This window comes from Protomyctophum parallelum, assembly GCF_964188405.1.
Source record: "Protomyctophum parallelum genome assembly, chromosome: 1".
Lineage (NCBI taxonomy): Eukaryota > Metazoa > Chordata > Actinopteri > Myctophiformes > Myctophidae > Protomyctophum > Protomyctophum parallelum.
Window position 1 is genome coordinate 5,058,902 of NC_139697.1, and position 17,907 is coordinate 5,076,808.

Below are 17,907 nucleotides of genomic sequence, written 5' to 3' on the forward strand. Positions count from 1 at the left end.
CAGGTCAGAATGGGTTAAAGGCGTTGTTGGCGCTGTGGGAGTTGATAAAAAAAGCAGTTAATTAAGTCCTTGGCAGACATTGAGTTTTAACAACATTGCTGCAAATGTGTGTGGAATCTAATTAGTCACAATCCCGGCAATCATGCACCAACATTACGGCCCTGAGACAAAACAAGGTTAAGAAAGAGAGAGCACTCAATTTACCGAGCTCCAGGTGGTCTTCAGGTTCCTGTTTAATAGAAACAGAACTGGTGTCCAAGTGGTCTTCAGGTTCCTGTTTAATAGAAACACTTGTGGGTGGTTCTGGAGAACTCATCTTCACCTGCAGGATCATGGAGTCCACACACTGGTCTGGAATGAAGGAATAGAATAAAGTCAATAATAAGAATAACCCATTCTGACCTGAGATCAGATTCATACGAGGTTTCCACTGGACACACACTGATCTGATTAACCCATTCTTTTTTTTTTTTAAGATATTTTTTTGCGGCTTACGCCTTTTATTGTTTTTTTGAAGGGACAGACAGTAGGCTGACAGGAAACGGGAGAGAGATGGGGGAAGACATGCAGTAAAGGCCGTGTCGGGTCCGGGAGTCGAACCCGCGGCACACTGCGACTGGATCACCAGTCCGGTGCCCAGACCGTTACGCTACGGCCTGGGCCTGATTAACCCATTCTGACCTGAGATCAGATTCTAAAAAAGTCGTTCTTCGATTTTTCAAAAATAGCAGACCTACAAGCTCGTATCGCGCCACTCGGTGGCGCGATATGAGCTTGTAGATCTGCTATTTTTAAATAGATAAAGCATAACATGATGCCAACACCAAAATGGGTGCCCGTTCTGAATGGGATAATAACCATATGATATGACAAGAGTTAAATGCACACGGGTTTAAGAAATGTGCATGAAACAGCTGATCACTGTAACGATAGCTACACAGTTCTTCAACTCATATTAGGTCAAGTCTGTGACGCATCACTGCCACAAAAGGACCTATAGACTGATCTAAAAGGCACTTCCACATACATCACAGACTATTACTTCGAGTCATGAACAGTGAACACACACACACACACAGTAAATTCCTCCTCCTCCTCTGAAAGAGGTGTAGATGTTGAAAGCGCGTTTTCCGTTCAAAGTTTACCATGGACCTAGCCTGACCTAAGCAGAGACATTTCTGGTCTAGAGGGGCGGGTCGCGCCTCAGAAATGCGCGCACCCTGATTGGATCTCATCGATCTGTCCGTCACCCCCGGCCCCTCCTCTCCCCCCTAGTGCAGCGCTACGTCACATCATTTAGAGCGACGCCCACCCGGAAGGGTTGACTCCCACTTTTAGACTGGTTCAGCCCACAGCTTTTTCCAGGCTTTCATCTTTCGCGCAGACGAAATGAAAGCCTGGGTATCGAGGCTACCATGGACCTAACAGCAATGTTTATATGTTTTGACTGACAACATTTAGACTAGAGGTTAAATTTATGCGTTCAGATTAGAGTTATTTCAAACACTGATTTTTAGATGGCAATGCAACGGTATCTCATTCTCACTCCAAGGACATTGTCGACAGTGCAACAACATTCAAAGGTTCCCACCACTCCTAATTCTCAACAAATCTGTGATTCAAATTTCCTTAATCAGCAAATGGAGCAATTAGGGATTCAGAGTCTTGCTCAAGGACACTTCGACACTTACTCTTAACAATTTACAATTTAGGCATTTAGCAGACGCTCTTAATCCAGAGCGACTTACATTAAGCAAGAACAAAAAGCATGGGAATACATCACAAAAAGCATTTATCATAAAACTAAACATGCGTAAGCTAAGAAAGTAACAGTGGAATATCTATATTATGAGACTATACATATAAACTATATATATATATATATATACTACTATGCTATACATATGTACTATGGCGTGCCATGACTATATACAATGCAATTATAGTGCCGTCTACATAACATGCCTGTGTCAGATGCTATCTAAGTCTACAGAAATGCTATCTAAGGGGGTAGGGTAAGTGCTATGGGCCATTAACATGTTGGTGATACTTCTTTATCAAATATGTTTTTGTTGAAAGGCAATCAATGATTACAGCCCATGTTTCAAGCGTCAGGTAATGTCCGACATTAGCCTAGATATGCCGTTAAGCACAGTGCTTTGTTTTGAGCCACACTCAGTCACAGGCACATTGCTCAGATGAAATATAATGTTTAGAATTATAGGTTCAGGTTGTCGCTATTATAAACGGTTGTCATTTTTATTTAGAGGGTTGAAATCACTTTGTCAGGTTCCGAGCTGAAATGCAACAAAAACATATTTGATAAACATAAGTAACTGTACAACATGTTACTGATTATGAGGAAATGTAGCTCTCATTACAGTGCATAGCGGCTTCAAATGCTGTCATGCATTTCCTCAGCTGGCACATTAACTAAACCCTGTTCGTGTGCCTAATTCAAGCAGCGATTGCGGTGTTTTATAAGATGCCATTAACTGGAACAATGACACGTCTCCAGGTGTGAAGACCTTCTGCCCGTGGGAGAAAGTTTCAAATAATGATTATTTTGAGGGGGTCTAAAAAGGCTGAGAACCTCTGGTCTTGTCTAATAGCCCTGCCGCCCAGGCCAACAGAACGCACACAGCACTTGCTCGCTGGAACTAGTGAAAACAATACATTAAGATTTTCTGAAACATGTCATACCTATCTTGTACAACTTTACTACAGGCTGCATCCTGGCATCAAGCAGTCCTCGCCCCTGGTCCATCTCCCGCTGTTCCTCCGACAGCGTTGAATATGTTTTGGAGGCCATCTCTCCTGATGCTGTAGACATCTCCCTTGTGGTGGTCTGTGGAAATCAACATTATAAATAACTTTTAGTTATCATTCGACAAACTTCTACAATGCATTGGTAGTTGTATGTTCAATAACAAAATCACATCTCATACACTGCCATGGACGACTTTTAGCTTTTTATACTAGATGACACTCTTGGCTAAGCTATGATCCACCGTTCAACTCCCAGTGCAGACTAAAATGACAGAATAAAAGTGAAATACCAGTCAGCTCCATCTTCACAATAGATAGATAGATACAGACAGACAAACATAATGATTATTTGTATTAACATTTAATCTTAGGGCCCTAACTGGGTCGGCCCTAATTGCTCCCGATGTGCAGGTTGGTGCCATGCATGGTTTCCTCCACCATCGGTGTATGAATGTGTGTGTGTGTGAATGGGTGAATGTAATGCACAATCTATGTAAAGCGCCTTGGATAAAGGCGCTATATAAATTCACCATTTACCCCCATGAAAAAGAAAAGAAAAAAAAGATAAAGGATTTTTCTAAATGTTTTGAAAATAGCTGATCTACAAGCTCACAAAGTGCAGCAATGTGAGCTTGTACATTGTCTATTTTCTAAAAGCAATAACAACAACAATACTTAAATGTTTTAAACTGTACCTTATTTTTCTAGGGGCCCCCTGAAACCCCCTCAATGACCCTTGGACCGGTGGACCCCACTTTGACAACCAGCTTGCACTGCATGGCCTTTTAAACAGTTTATTAGTGGTTCCCAAAAAGAGAGATTAGACGTTTGCTCGGGACCCAAAGTAGTGAAAAAGCAGCTCTACAAGCGCACAACTCAGCGTGAACAAGCTTGTAGATTGGCTATTTTCGATATATATATATATATATCCATCCATCCATCTTCAACCGCTTATCCGTAGTCGGGTCGCGGGCAACAGCTCCACCAGAGAGCTCCAGACTTCCCTCTCCAGAGCAACATTAGTGACTTCCTCCTGGGGGATTCAGAGACGTTCCAAGGCCAGTGAGTAGATGCGTTTCCTCCAACTGCGCTTTGGTCTGCCCCGGGGTCTCCTCCCAGTTGGACGTGTGTCGAGGACCTCCCTAGGGAGGCGCCCGAGAGGCATCCTAAACAGAATTATGCCCGAACCACCTCAGCTGGCTCCTTTCCAGGCAAAGGAGCAGCGGTTCTACTCCGAGTCTCTCTTGTGTGACCGAACTTCTCACCCTATCTCTAAGGGAGACGCTTGTATTCGCGACCTTATTCTTTCTAACCGTGTAGTTGATGATTTTCCCCTCATAGTCATAGTTGTGTATATTAGGTCTTTAAATGAATTGAAAATGGAGGACCCTAAATGTAAACAAGTCTTAATGCTTTTTCTGGTTTTCTCCTCTTAGCAGTTTTTTGTATTGACCGTAGCCCCGATATGTTCCCTCAGTCCCTACGCTCATTCTGTAGAAAGAGTGTAGAGACTGAGGGAAGTTAAGGTTAAGAATAAGGTTAGAGTTAACCGTTTAAGCATAATTTACTTAGATTACTTATTTAGGAATACCAGGCCGCGCTGTTCCGCCGGCTGTACGCCCGGGGCGAGTTGGTATTCGAGGGAACATATTGGGGCTATATTGACCTGTACATTTACCCATTGATTGATTGATTGAAATATTTATTAACAGTTTGTAGAATTTACAGTACATTTTAAGCACAAACTCAATACAAAGACTGTTAACTGTGAGTGGACGACCCAATTAAGCATTACACTTGTTTACAACAGGGTCCACATTGTTCAATTCATCAAAACCGTACAATCTGTCAATAACATTTTCAATCAATCCCCGTTTCTCAGCAACAACAAAAACAACCGAGAACCAGCTAGTGAGTGCCCGACGTTTCTTCATCCAACAACAATCAGATCGGTTTAGGCATTGTGATCGAGAAAGAGAGGAAAAAATAAATGATGCATTAACGAAGACGGCTGCGCAACATGATAAAATCTTCCGTTTCTACGACGACGGTTGACGCGGTCTCTGAACTTGATCTGGTCTCCTTATAATCGGATACACCATTATGGGCCATGTTTGCCTTTGTAAGCCTACTCGCCGATCGTACTCGGTATACGTTAAACAAGACTAGCCAGCCTGCCTTGCATTTGTACATGTTCAGAGCTCTACGGAGGCAGTGGCTGCCGTTCTACCCACCATGGGGTTAAGACCCGAGACTCTCGTAGATTGAAAATGTCAGAATCGATTAAATGCATCTATGAGAGTAAATCTTAGTCTGATATGGGACTTATAGAATCAGCAGCTATGCTAGCCACTGGAAGCTCCGTGTGTCATGTCTTGTTTTTAATCCATAAATTAACACGTCACATTGTCAAGTGTTTACCTTCAAGCCACAGATGTTAGCCGTCGAAGCGGACCGTTTGTGTTGTTCAATGAAGACTCATCTCATGAGCTGTCTGGAGGCTTCGCTTTGTTGTTCCACCATAAGAATTGATTTAAAAAAAAAAAAACCTACAGACATTACTTCCGGGTGAACGTATTCGCATGCAATAAAAGCTAGTTTCGCTCCCTGCTGGAGGAGGTGTGTAAGTGTAACTGTCACAGTATACTATAGTGTGTGTGTGTGTGTGTGTGTGTGTGCGTGTGATAGATAGATAGATACATAGATAAGATCTATTTCAAAATGTCTTCTTTATTTTAAGGTCACTAGCATATTTTGAACAATCTTCAAGGACGACCCATGCCAACATTAATGCAGGGATATTCAATTAATTTCGATGAGATCGAAATGAGGCAGGGAGTCAGGGACTGCCCACTACATAAGCCTACTGTTTGTGTTGCAGATTAAACTTTTAGACTTGTTTGACAGCACTATCATCAATGCACACAGTATGTTGGATTCATGATAATGTGCATTTTCAGACATTTGACCACTTAACTGTCACTATTTAGTCAACTCGACCTTTGGCTCTGTACTGGGACTGTTCTTTTCTCCTCGCAGAGCTTGTAGATCTGCACTTTTTGGACTGGGATGGTGCAATGATCTGAAAGCTGGATTTATACCTGTATTAGCTGTGCACCGTTGTGTGTAAGTAATCCTTTTTGTTCAAATCAACATATTAGATATGACAATAGTGTAATAGAGAACACATTAACCCAAACACGCTGGGACAATGCTCCACACGTCTCAAACGCTTCTCCCTTCTGGCTCCAAAACTATGGAATGCACTTCCCACTGCAATCAGAACTGCAGACTCACTCCAAATCTTCCGCCGTAGGCTGACTCTTCAGACTCCATCTAAGCCTGTAGCACTTGCCATAGCCTCGACGACCTTACAGGCGTATGCAAAGGCTCAACTTATGTAACTTAGATAGCATTTTATGTAGACATAGCACTCTATAGTGTACAGTTTAATTATGTAGATATTCCAATGTTAGACCTGTTCTTAGCTTACGTATCATTCATTATGTATGCTTTTATTCTTGCTTACTGTAAATCGCTCTGGATTAAGAGCGTCTGCTAAATGCCTAAATTGTAAATTAAACCATCCTCATACAATGAGTAATTAAGACAAGTCACAAAATAGTTGCAAAATATAGCACTAATTTAAATAGCCAGGTTAAAACTGTCATATCAACGTTCATTTTCACATTAAAAACAAAAAGGTATTAAAGCAGGACAAGACTACACAACAAATAACAGAATGCAATTTTGATGAAATTAATTTTTGTTTCAGTAACAATGTGCACACCTCATATATTCAGGTGGGCAATTTGATCAAAACATTTGCCTCAACTAAATGTGTTTAGTCCTCATATGTCTGATTCGATGAGATGATTGCCTAAAGCATTGGCCACAGACTGTACAAGTATAGGGCTTTTCTCCTGTATGACTCATCATGTGTGTTCTTAGTGTACTCATTTCACAACAGCCTTGACCACAAACTGTACAAGTAAAGGGCCTTTCTCCTGTATGACTCTTCATGTGTGTTCTTAGTGTACTCATTTCACCAAAGCCTCTACCACAAACTGTACAGAAAAAGGGCTTTTCTCCTGTATGGGTTCTCAAGTGTTTTTTTTGATTAGCTATTTGACTGAACCTCTTGCCACAAACTGTACAACTAAATGGTTTTTCACCTGTATGAGTTCTCATGTGTGTATTTAGATGACCAGTTTCATGAAACCCTTTACTACAAATTACACAGATGAAGGGCCTTTCCCCTGTATGATACCTTATGTGCATTTGTAATTCATGCTTGTGACTACAAGCTTTGCCACAAATGCTACAAATAAAAGGCCTTTCCCCTGTATGAGTCTTCATGTGTGATCTTAGATGAGCACTTTGACCAAAGCCTCTTTTGCAAACTTTACAAGTAAAGGGCTTTTCCCCTGTATGAGTCCTCATGTGTATTTTTAGAATATCCTTTTGACTAAAGTCCTTACAACATACCGTACAACTAAAGGGTCTTTCTCCTGTATGAATCAATGTGTGTGACTTCAGGTATTGCTTTGATTTAAACATTTTGCCACATTCTGTACAAGTAACACATCTCTTATCTGAGTGGCTATTCATATGTGTTTTTAAATGTCCCCGTTGACTAAAGCCTTTACTGCAAACTGCACAAGTAAAGGGTTTTTCCCCGGTATGAGTTCTCATATGTATTTTTAGATTGCCTTTAACCCTTTTCCCACACACTTTACAACTTTTATTCCCTGTGCGGAGGCGTGTCTTATCACTAGCTGCTTGTGATGTTTCACAGTCCTCTACAATGACATGTGTTTTCACGTGTTCAGTTAGCTTTGCCACTCTATTTTCACCATCTTTTTTCACTCCTAGTAACTTCAACCCCTCCTCTGGTGTAAGAAGTAGCTCCTCTTTCCCTCTCTGGAAATCTAGGAAAAATAAAAAAGAATATATTTATTCAAATGCATTTCATTCATTCCATAGTGGCTCTCAGTCTTACAGCTTTGGTAGTTTCAAGTCCCAACCCATTAAAGGAGAATTCCGGACTGGATTTAAAAAATAAAAACATAATAATGTTATTATATCCCAGAACGAGTGGTACAGGTGAACATTTCCATAACTGGCAATGTTGTCCAGATGTTGCTCAGAACATGAGCGGTCGGGTTTTGCGGTAAACCGCTTATTTTTATTGCTCAATTTATTTTGTTCATAATGACTCAACACTTTCCACAATGCTTGTGTCTAGATGCTGTAACGGTCCCAGAGGCACAACATGCAAGTATGGAACCTCTCTCTCCTTAAAAGACCACTTCACCACTTTTCAACCTATCCTCATAATTGGTCCTAACTGATGATCATGATAAAATAGCACAAATTGTTTTCTACTCAGTATGTGTCTCATAAGAGTGCTGTGGACAGTTCCGAAACCAGTCCACCAGTTACATCATTGAAGGGGAATCCAAGCTAATAGGAACTGCAGGCTTTCTATTCCGAAAAGTTAGCAACATCTTAAAAATTTCTTGTTTAAAATAAATCTGCATAACGATGCAGAACGACTGGTGGGTGGGTTTCTGAACTGCCCACAGCACTCCTATAAGAAATAGATCCACAAATGAGTCTTGAAAAATGGGGGTCATCTTATAATCAGAGTCATCTTACATTCGGCATTTTGAATATATATATATATGTATATGCATATGTATTTTGAATATATATATTCAAAATGGCAGAAAATCTAAGAGTCAGCGTTTCAAATTAGTTTGAAACGCATATGTGTAATGACATTTCATGGCTGTAGGTCAAACAGTTCATGACATATGCCTGTTCAAAGTTAGCATTTTTTCAATTGATTGCTATAGCGCCACCCTTTGGCCAATGTTTGTGAGGCTTGTGTGTCACAGGGCAGCCGTGCCCTATACACACATACACTGATGGAGAACAATGCACACACATAAACGACAGTTTCACCCATTTAACTAACTTTGCTGGCCGACTTGGAAAACTGTTGAAATAGACATGAGTGCATATTTTTATTGTTGTAACTCACAGGCCCCTTTTCCACCGGTTGGTTCCCAATGGGAACCGGTTCAGTTCTTTTTGGTTTTTAGTCCATGAGCCAGAGCTCCAAAATTGAAACGTTAATTATGAATTGAGTAGGCAAAACCATACCTATATTAGATTGTTATCACCGTGAAACTTCCCCAATTGAGTACTTACATGAAGACAATGATCTATTGTATTAAAAATTTTACATTTTTAAATATGCAAATGAGGCATTATGTAGGAAAATTTGCAAAATAATCGAAAATATGAAAAAGCTACTACTGTGGAAGGGTTATCATGTATTAATTTACTTGTATTGATCCTATAAACAATTTAATATAGGGTATAGTTTGCCCACCAATTTTGGAGCTCTGCCTCATGGACTAAAAACCAAAAAGAACTGAACCGGTTCCCATTGGGAACCAACCGGTGGAAAAGGGGTCACAGTGAATTGTAAAAGAACAAGTACTTTGCAGGTATTGTCACAGCATATATGTTTTTTTTTGTAATCGGGGTTTGATTGTGATTGTTTGGCACCTGGCTCTCCGGCAGTACTGGTGATCCTCTTGACTGAGTAGAGGAAGGTACCAAGTGCTATAGAGCAGGAGGGGTGTCTGTCTGTGTTACAAGAGCTCTTGTGTTATGTTTTCTATTTATCTAGGTATTTGAATTGGTTTAGTTAACCCATTCTGACCTGAGATCAGATTCATACGAGGTTTCCACTGGACACACACTGGTCTGATGAACCCATTCTGACTTGAGATCAGATTCTAGAAATGTCAGTCGTTCTTCGATTTTTCAAAAATAGCAGACCTACAAGCTCGTATCGCGCCACTCGGTGGCGCGATATGAGCTTGTAGATCTGCTATTTTTCAATAGCTAAAGCATGACATGATGCTGACACGAAAATGGGTGCCCGGTCAGAATGGGTTCAACTATAATTTTGTAAGTTAACTCATGGGCCTTATTTGAGATAAGTGGTTACCAATTAGTTCTGTGTCTTGGTATGGTCTCACCCAGTATAAAAGGGAGGCTGCAGGATGCCGAGGTTGAGTAGTGGCTTGGGCAACAAGCAGGTAACATCCAGGGAGAGCTGCTAGGGGTCCCTTTTTGGGGGAACTACCCATAGATCCGAAGTCCCGTTAGTCCGAACATGCACTGCTCCCGTGCTTGCGGTTAGGTTTAGGTTTGCTCCCGTGCTTGCGGTTAGGTTTAGGTTTGCTCCCGTGCTTGCGGTTAGGTTTAGGTTTGCTCCCGTGCTTGCGGTTAGGTTTAGGTTTGCTCCCGTGCTTGCGGTTAGGTTTAGGTTAGGGTTAGAGATAGGGATAGTAATTTCGGAACAATGAACCTTCTGACTAATGACACGGCACCCCTTTTTGGAAGGGTTTATAGCCTAATATAGTTTCTCAAGTTCTGGGTTTGGTTTCCTATTTGCTTTTAAGTAATTTTCTGTCTTTTGTAAGTTTAGTCTTCAGTGTTTCTTTTGTTTGTCAGGCCTGTGTTTCCACTGTGAATAACCTGCATCGGGGGGGAAATAAAACACCCTAAAAGGTATTGCTGGAATCTGTCACCTTTTGGAGCCTTGGCCACTCGGCCAACTTTACATTGTGTCTTCGCCGTTTGCCATATTGCAAAGTTTAGTAAAAAGCCAGAACTGTGAGAGAGAGACACACACACACACACACACACACACACACACACACACACACACACACACACACACACACACACACACACACACACACACACACACACACACACACACACACACACACACACACACACACACACACACACACACACAGTATGTCTTATTGTGGATGGGGATTTGTATTTAATTTCATAATCAATTTTTAATTCTTTGCTTATTGGCAACCAAGGCTCTCTTGGAAGTTCCGGCTACCCAAAAATTGTCACCATGGGAGACCGGGCTTAAAGGACAACTTTAGTTTTTTTCAACCAAGGTTCATGTTTTAGGTTGTTATTAGAGAAACTAAAAGGTGAGTGTAAATTTTCTTTCATTTACTGCTTTCTTTCGTTTTGGGGATTTTAGCAGTTTTTGACAGGGGGGCGGGGGCATTCGAGCATGGGGCTAAATATATTATTTTACAAAATATTATGGCGATTTTTTTTTTTATTATTTACTATAGTCCTAATAAACCCCAAGAAATTACATCTGGCCACAAAAGATCACAGGATCTATTGAATGTGACAAACTGACATATTGAGCCTATACACACAGTATAAGCCTTCCCCCAGTAGGCTATACCTTCACATTCAGTAGATCATGTGATCTTCTGTGGCCAGATGTAATTTCCTGGGGTTTATTAGGACTATAGTAAATAATAAATAAATAAATCACCATCAAATTTGGTAAAGAAATACATATTTAGCCCCATGCTCGAATGCCCCCGCCCCCCTGTCAAAAAGAGCTAAAATCCCTAAAACAAAAGAAAGCAGCAAATGAAAGAAAATTAACACTCACCTTTTAGTTTCTCTAATAATAACCTAAAACATGAACCTTGGTTGAAAAAAACTAAAGTTGTCCTTTAAGACACATTAGCTTACAGAGTTATTTTAAATCACAGCTAAAAACCCATGATGGCTTTCACTTGATTTATTGATTGTTTTATTTTGAGTTCACCTGTTTACTTGTTTTAAATTTGTTTATTGTCGTTTTATTCTACTGCACTACATTTTATTCTGTATTGGAAAGAACTTTGTAACATTGTTTTGAAAAGTACGGAGCCCCTGAATGGCCATGCATTCAAAATATATTTTATCTTGTCCGTACAAAATACTATCTTGTCCGTACAAGATAATTATTATCTCGTCTGTACAAGATAATATCTCATCCGTACAAGATAATATCTCGTCCGTACAAGATATTATCTCGTATGGACAAAATACTATCTTGAGATAATATCTTATGGCCTATCATTGAACACAATTAACTCTTCATTGTTGGTAGGCTTTCCAAATATTTTCCCATGTTTAACCCATTCTGACCGGGCACCCATTTTGGTGTTGGCATCATGTTATGCTTTAGCTATTTAAAAATAGCAGATCTACAAGCTCGTATCGCGCCACCGAGTGGCGCGATATGAGCTTGTAGGTCTGCTATTTTTGAAAAATCGAAGAGCGACTGACATTTCTAGAATCTGATCTCAGGTCAGAATGGGTTCATCAGACCAGTGTGTGTCCGGCGGAAACCTCGTATGAATCTGATCTCAGGTCAGAATGGGTTAAACCCCCCCCCTACATAAAACAGCATATATACCTATTCTGTACAACTTTACTATCGGCTGCATCCTTGCATCAAGCAGTCCACGCCCCTGGTCCACCTCTCGCTGTTCCTCTGACAACATTGAATATGTTTTGGAGGCCATCTCTCCTGATGCTGTAGAAGACGTCTCCCTGTGGTGGTCTGTGGAAATCAACAGTAGAAACAAATAGCATTTAGTTATTCAGCAACCTTACATAATATGAGAGAAGATCACAGAAGATCAAAGTGTAAAAAGTATAAAAGCTTTAATCCCTATAAAGATAATATCGGATACATTGTATACATTCATTATAACGTTGATGTCAGGCAAAACAGTCTAACTCCATGTTTTAACTTGTTTTTTGTTTGTACCTGTATATTAATATAAAATAAATACATTAAAATTCATTAATAAATGTTTATGCTCCAGGCAATAATGACGATGTGTTTAATTAGACAATATCAGGAAAACAGCATTTTATTCATTTTTCCCACCCATCATTTTTTGCTGCTGAGCGGGTGTATCTGAGTGGAGCGCCCGATGCGCAAATGAAGGTGAGCGCTGAGCGAGCGTAGAGCGGCGTGGTTGGGGATGAACACGAGCGAATGACGAGCGGCGGAAACAAAAGCCGCCGAGAGCGAAGAGCGGAATTATCGTCCGCTCCGCTCACATGCTCTGCCTTGAGCATACTACAGTGTCACTCAAAAGCATCAAAGGTAGCAGGAGCCAGTTCCATAACCCATTCTGACCTGAGATCAGATTCATACGAGGTTTTCCACTGGACACACACACTGGTCTGATGAACCCATTCTGACCTGAGATCAGATTCTAAAACTGTCAGTCGTTCTTCGATTTTTCAAAAATAGCAGACCTACAAGCTCGTATCGCGCCACTCGGTGGCGCGATATGAGCTTGTAGATCTGCTATTTTTCAATAGCTAAAGCATAACATGATGCTAACACCAAAATGGGTGCCCGGTCAGAATGGGATAATTAACCAATTGTTATAATTCAAAGTGGTGTATACTCCCACCTCACACTAAGTTCAAACTTAGCCTAGTAGTCATAGATTAGCTTTTAAGTCAAATACATTTTTTAAGCTATGACTAGGCTAAGTTTGAACTTAGTGTGAGGTGGTGCAACTGGCTCAGAGATCAGCAAGCTCGAAATGTGGCACAAAGTGACACATGCTGTGACACAGTGACACATTCGGCACAAACAAGGGACTAAATTATTTTCGCTCCTATGCCACCAAAATGTGGAACGCCCTACCAACAGTCATTAAGACATGTGAATCCCTTGACTCCTTCAAAACCGCTCTCAAAGGGCACCTACGGATGGCTGCAATTCAAAACTGGCCTCTGTAAAATCTGAATCCCCCCCAACCCCCCCCCCCCCCCCCCATTTTCCCTCACTGTATATTGTATCTTTTCCCTTTTTTGCTTCCTATATGATGAATTCCTGTTCTGTTCTTTAGCTACATAGAAATGTCTATTTGTATGTCTCTAAATGTTTGTATGTCTTTAAATGTTTTGATGAATTGAACAATGTGGACCCTGTTGTAAACAAGTGTAATGCTTAATTGGGTCGTCCACTCACAGTTGACAGTCTTTGTATTGAGTTTGTGCTTAAAATGTACTGTAAATTCTACAAACTGTTAATAAATATTTCAATCAATCAATCAATGCTGTTATAGATCTGCTATTTTAGCAGCATTTGAATTTTAATCCTGAAAAGTTAACAATGTTGGTCATGTCTAAAGTAGTACTAACTTCCGTTGACAGTGAGTGCCATCAACTGAACTGATCGAGAGTACATGTTTTTGAAAATAAAACATAGGCACATAAGCTAATTGCATATTTCCATTGAGGCCCTTATTCATGTACATTATGTGTAAGAACGTGCAGTAAAAGAGAAATAAAACAAAACATAAATTAAATATAAATAAAACAATAATCAAATGGCATCTGTGTGGCCTCCATTACAAGCACGCACCTGGACTGTCGACACACTCCTCAGCTGTGATTTTCATGAGCATGGTCACCTGCTGTCGCTCGGAGAGGGGGTAATACCTGGCCCGGATTCCTGGCATCACCATAAGGAACAGCAGGCCTGCCTGCCAGGTGTTGGTATGGGCTCCTTTTTAAAGCGCTTATGCTCCGGAACCTTGCTTTTCTGTAAAGACAGAGAGGGACTAAATCAAACTAGGATTAAGGCGATACCAATACCAGTATAAACCCGCCAATAACGTCTGAGTACGCACACACACGCGTGCCACACACACACACTGTGGCTATGCAGGCCAACGCTGGTGTCGCTGTTGCTGTTTTCTCCTGGAGGTGTGCGATGCCCTCATGGCTGATGGTGCGCCAGGTGTGGCGATCAGCAGCCAGGTCTTCCAGTGCAGAGGGTTGGATAGCACAGCACTTCATGAGGGTCTTTATGTGGTTTGATGAGGTCAGATCAACATATGGAATGTCAGAACCGGTCAGCTCCATATATAAAGATCTAAGAGTGGTAGCGGAGACATTCTCTTGAGTGTACAGGGTTTGATGAGGGCAGGGCCTTAATTTTCGGGCCTGTTGAGAACTCTAGTTTTTGCTGGCTGCTGGGCGTGGCTGCACTAATAACTTTGGGGCAGGTTTGTCTAGAGTTTGAATGGACAGGTATCAGTCAAAAGGGAGACATCGAAGGATGGATGGGGAAGGATCAACATATGGAATGTCATAACAGGTTCTGACATATATTCCATATATGGAGGGTTTGAGGTCAGATTAGCTCTGGTCCATATCCTTCTACTGCTTCTATGATTCTGCCCTGCAGTATAAGGCTATGGGACTTCGGTTTTAAATCTCAAATCGAAATCAGACCAGCCTCTCCTCTTTAGTGGAAATCTCACGAACGTTGCACCTACTCACCAATACAAAGATGGGTTGTGTCAATAGAAAGCCTACTTTCCTTAGTGGACGCACTCTGAGCCTCCCACCACACGTATAAACGGTACTTTTTGGCCAGAAAGGGATTTTTTTTTCCACTGGAGGAAAAATATTCTCTATGAGGAAGTTCTCTGGGCAATATCGGTAGAGGGTGCATTGGAGTAACAAAGTATTTTTTTCCCGGTGGAAACAAAATCCCTTTTTGGCCAAAAAGTACCGTTTATACGTGTGGTGGGGGGCTCAGAGTGCTTCCACTAAGGAAAGTAGGCTTTCTAATGACACAACCCGTCTTTGTATTGGTGAGTAGGTCAAACGTTCGTGAGATTTCCACTAAAGAGATTTCCACTAAAGAGGAGAGGCTGGTCTGATTGTCTCCACCAGGCCGGATAAAAATGCTTTTTATTAAACAACGCGGGATGCAGAAATTCTAATTGCTGGAGCTGCTACTAACTAACACCCGTGGGACAAATTGTGAGTACTTTATATTTGAAATCTGAATGTTTATATATACGGAAATCTTGTAAATGCAGCGTTCGCCAAAAACATTGTGAAGTTTCTTCATGACTGAATACGAGTCATGAACCATGGCTAGCCACAACCTAACCTGCCCTGCCCTGGTGGAGACCTGTGCCGATGGGCACTTTATCTAGTTTCGATTTGAAACTCCCACTGCAGGGCAGAAGTGTAGAAGGCTATGGACCAGAGCTACGGTCAGATGTAGAGTTGCTGGCCAATATTGATGGCATCAGGGATCTCCATATATGGGCTTAATTGCGACAGCAAGTCGCATTTACTATGACATCAGGGATCTCCATGAGACCTGGGCTGCCCATATATGGGGACTTTCCCATGTAGGCTATGGGGATTTTGAGTGACTGACTGATGGACAAAAATGTACGATAAAAAAAAGCATCATGGCTGTAAACGAGTAAGAAACAAAAAAGCCTGTTATTCCCGATGTACTGTTATTGATGGGATGTTTAGTAGGCTATAGGTAGCCTAGCCTATGTGAAGGCCCCGGTAGGCCTACATCTAATTTGTCCTAATGAGTCGATCCGGTAATGGCAGTGTAAGTTGTAACATCTAATAAACAACACCTACATACATCGTACATCACCAGAGCCATATTAGATGGCTCTGTAGGCTACATCACACAACGATCGACTGCTAGCATTCTGTATCCACTCACTGGAAGCTCCGTGTTTCATGTTGTTTTTTTCTCCATACATGAACACTGTACATCATGTCAGTTAGTAACGTTTTTTAATACCTTCAAGCCACGGATAGCCCGTCGAAGCGGACCGTTTCTGTTGTTCAATGAGAGGCTGTCCTGTTTGAATCCCGTCTGCGTTTGACTGACTGTAGGCCTATGCTTCTTTGTCCCACCAGCAAGGCAGCCACTTATGACAAAAAATAAGGGAAAAAAACATAGGTCTCTCAGGCATGCGCATTGCGCAAAGGAGGGCACGGGTTTAAAACCACACACACCTTTTGCCCCCTGTTGGAGGTGGAGTGTAACTGTCACTGAAGAAAGATTGGATGAATGGATCTGTAGGCTATTGCATTTGCCATAATGTGCGCGCACACACACACAGAGACAGACAGACAGACCTGACACTGACACAGCCTCTGAATTTTCATTTTGTTTCACTTTATTTAAGGGTAGAGATTCAGGGCGACACATCCTCTGAATTTTCATTTAGTTTCACTTCATTATTCACAGGTAGAGATTCAGGGCTGGAGCATTTAAGTGGCATCTGCATAATTGCATTTAGCGGCATGGTCAGTAATAGTTGGCAAATGTGTCCAAGTTGCATAATAGTGTGTCCATATAAAGTGCTCCTCAGAGAACAGGTCTCCGCCAGGCAGTGCTGAATGAACCCCTCCCAAGGGCCCTGGCGCTAAACCAAATCAATTAAAGGCCCCCCATGTGATTCACATGCACATAACTGATAAGTAGAAATGGTCTACTTAACGGGAATACTTTTGATCAATAACTAAATAATGTAAGTCAGGACTCAGGACCAAAACCCTTAAAACTATAATATATCCAGACAATCAGAAAAATGTATACTATTTATCCTAACCCAAATAAATTATCTTAATAGTATGGTATTACAGAAATATAGGAGTCTGTCAGTAAGAACCTTAGAAGGGAACCAAATGATCAAATGAATCAATATATTACCTCAGTAGTTACAGGTGAAATACCCTTTAAAAGCCTTTAAAAGCTTTAGCTAATTCCAGGCAAAGAAACACTTTGAAAAACCCAAATAGTAAATAGACGAAACATCGACTACAACAAATATAAAGTATAGGGTAATTTAATCTACATTAATCCATAGGTATAAAAGTCTGAAAGGAATCATGAATAAAGTTTCTGAAATAGTCCATGGTTTTTAGGGAGAATATGACGTCATCCAAAATGTTCCCGCTCATTTTAGTGGATGACTCTTGATCTAAATCAATCCGTCCAATTCTAATCAAAGATTATGTTTTTGACGGCCCATCGCAGTCGGTCCCGTTGCTAGTCGGCGGCGGTGGCTCAGGGGTAGAGTGCCTGGATGGTAACCGTAAGGTTGCCAGTTCGAACCCGGGCTCCCCCAGAGTTACTGTCGAAGTGTCCTTGAGCAAGACACTGAACCCCTAATTGCTCCTGATGTGCTAGTTGGTGCCTTGCATGGTTTCCGCTGCCATCGGTGTATGAATGTGTGTGTGAATGGGTGAATGTAATGCACAATCTCTGTAAAGCGCCTTGGATAAAGGCGCTATATAAATGCACCATTTACCATTTACTACACAGCCACGGAGCAAGCTTGTCTCGTCAAAACCATGTGAAAATGAATTGCAAACTGCTCTGCCAAATACTGGACAACTCACCCCGGTGCTTGC

General features: G+C 41.3%; 2 long non-coding RNA genes across 2 annotated transcripts; both read right to left on the bottom strand.

Annotated features, from left to right (window-relative positions):
- Positions 1-210: 210 nt before the first annotated feature.
- On the bottom strand, positions 211-5,295 carry LOC310856944. Its single transcript, XR_014569113.1, has 3 exons — positions 5,191-5,295; positions 2,704-2,848; positions 211-351 (listed from the first exon to the last, which is right to left on the bottom strand). It is a non-coding gene; the product is annotated as an uncharacterized lncRNA (long non-coding RNA).
- A 6,849-nt stretch (positions 5,296-12,144) lies between these two features.
- LOC310857626 lies at positions 12,145-16,405 on the bottom strand. Its single transcript, XR_014569159.1, has 3 exons — positions 16,286-16,405; positions 14,075-14,254; positions 12,145-12,241 (listed from the first exon to the last, which is right to left on the bottom strand). It is a non-coding gene; the product is annotated as an uncharacterized lncRNA (long non-coding RNA).
- Positions 16,406-17,907: the final 1,502 nt, after the last annotated feature.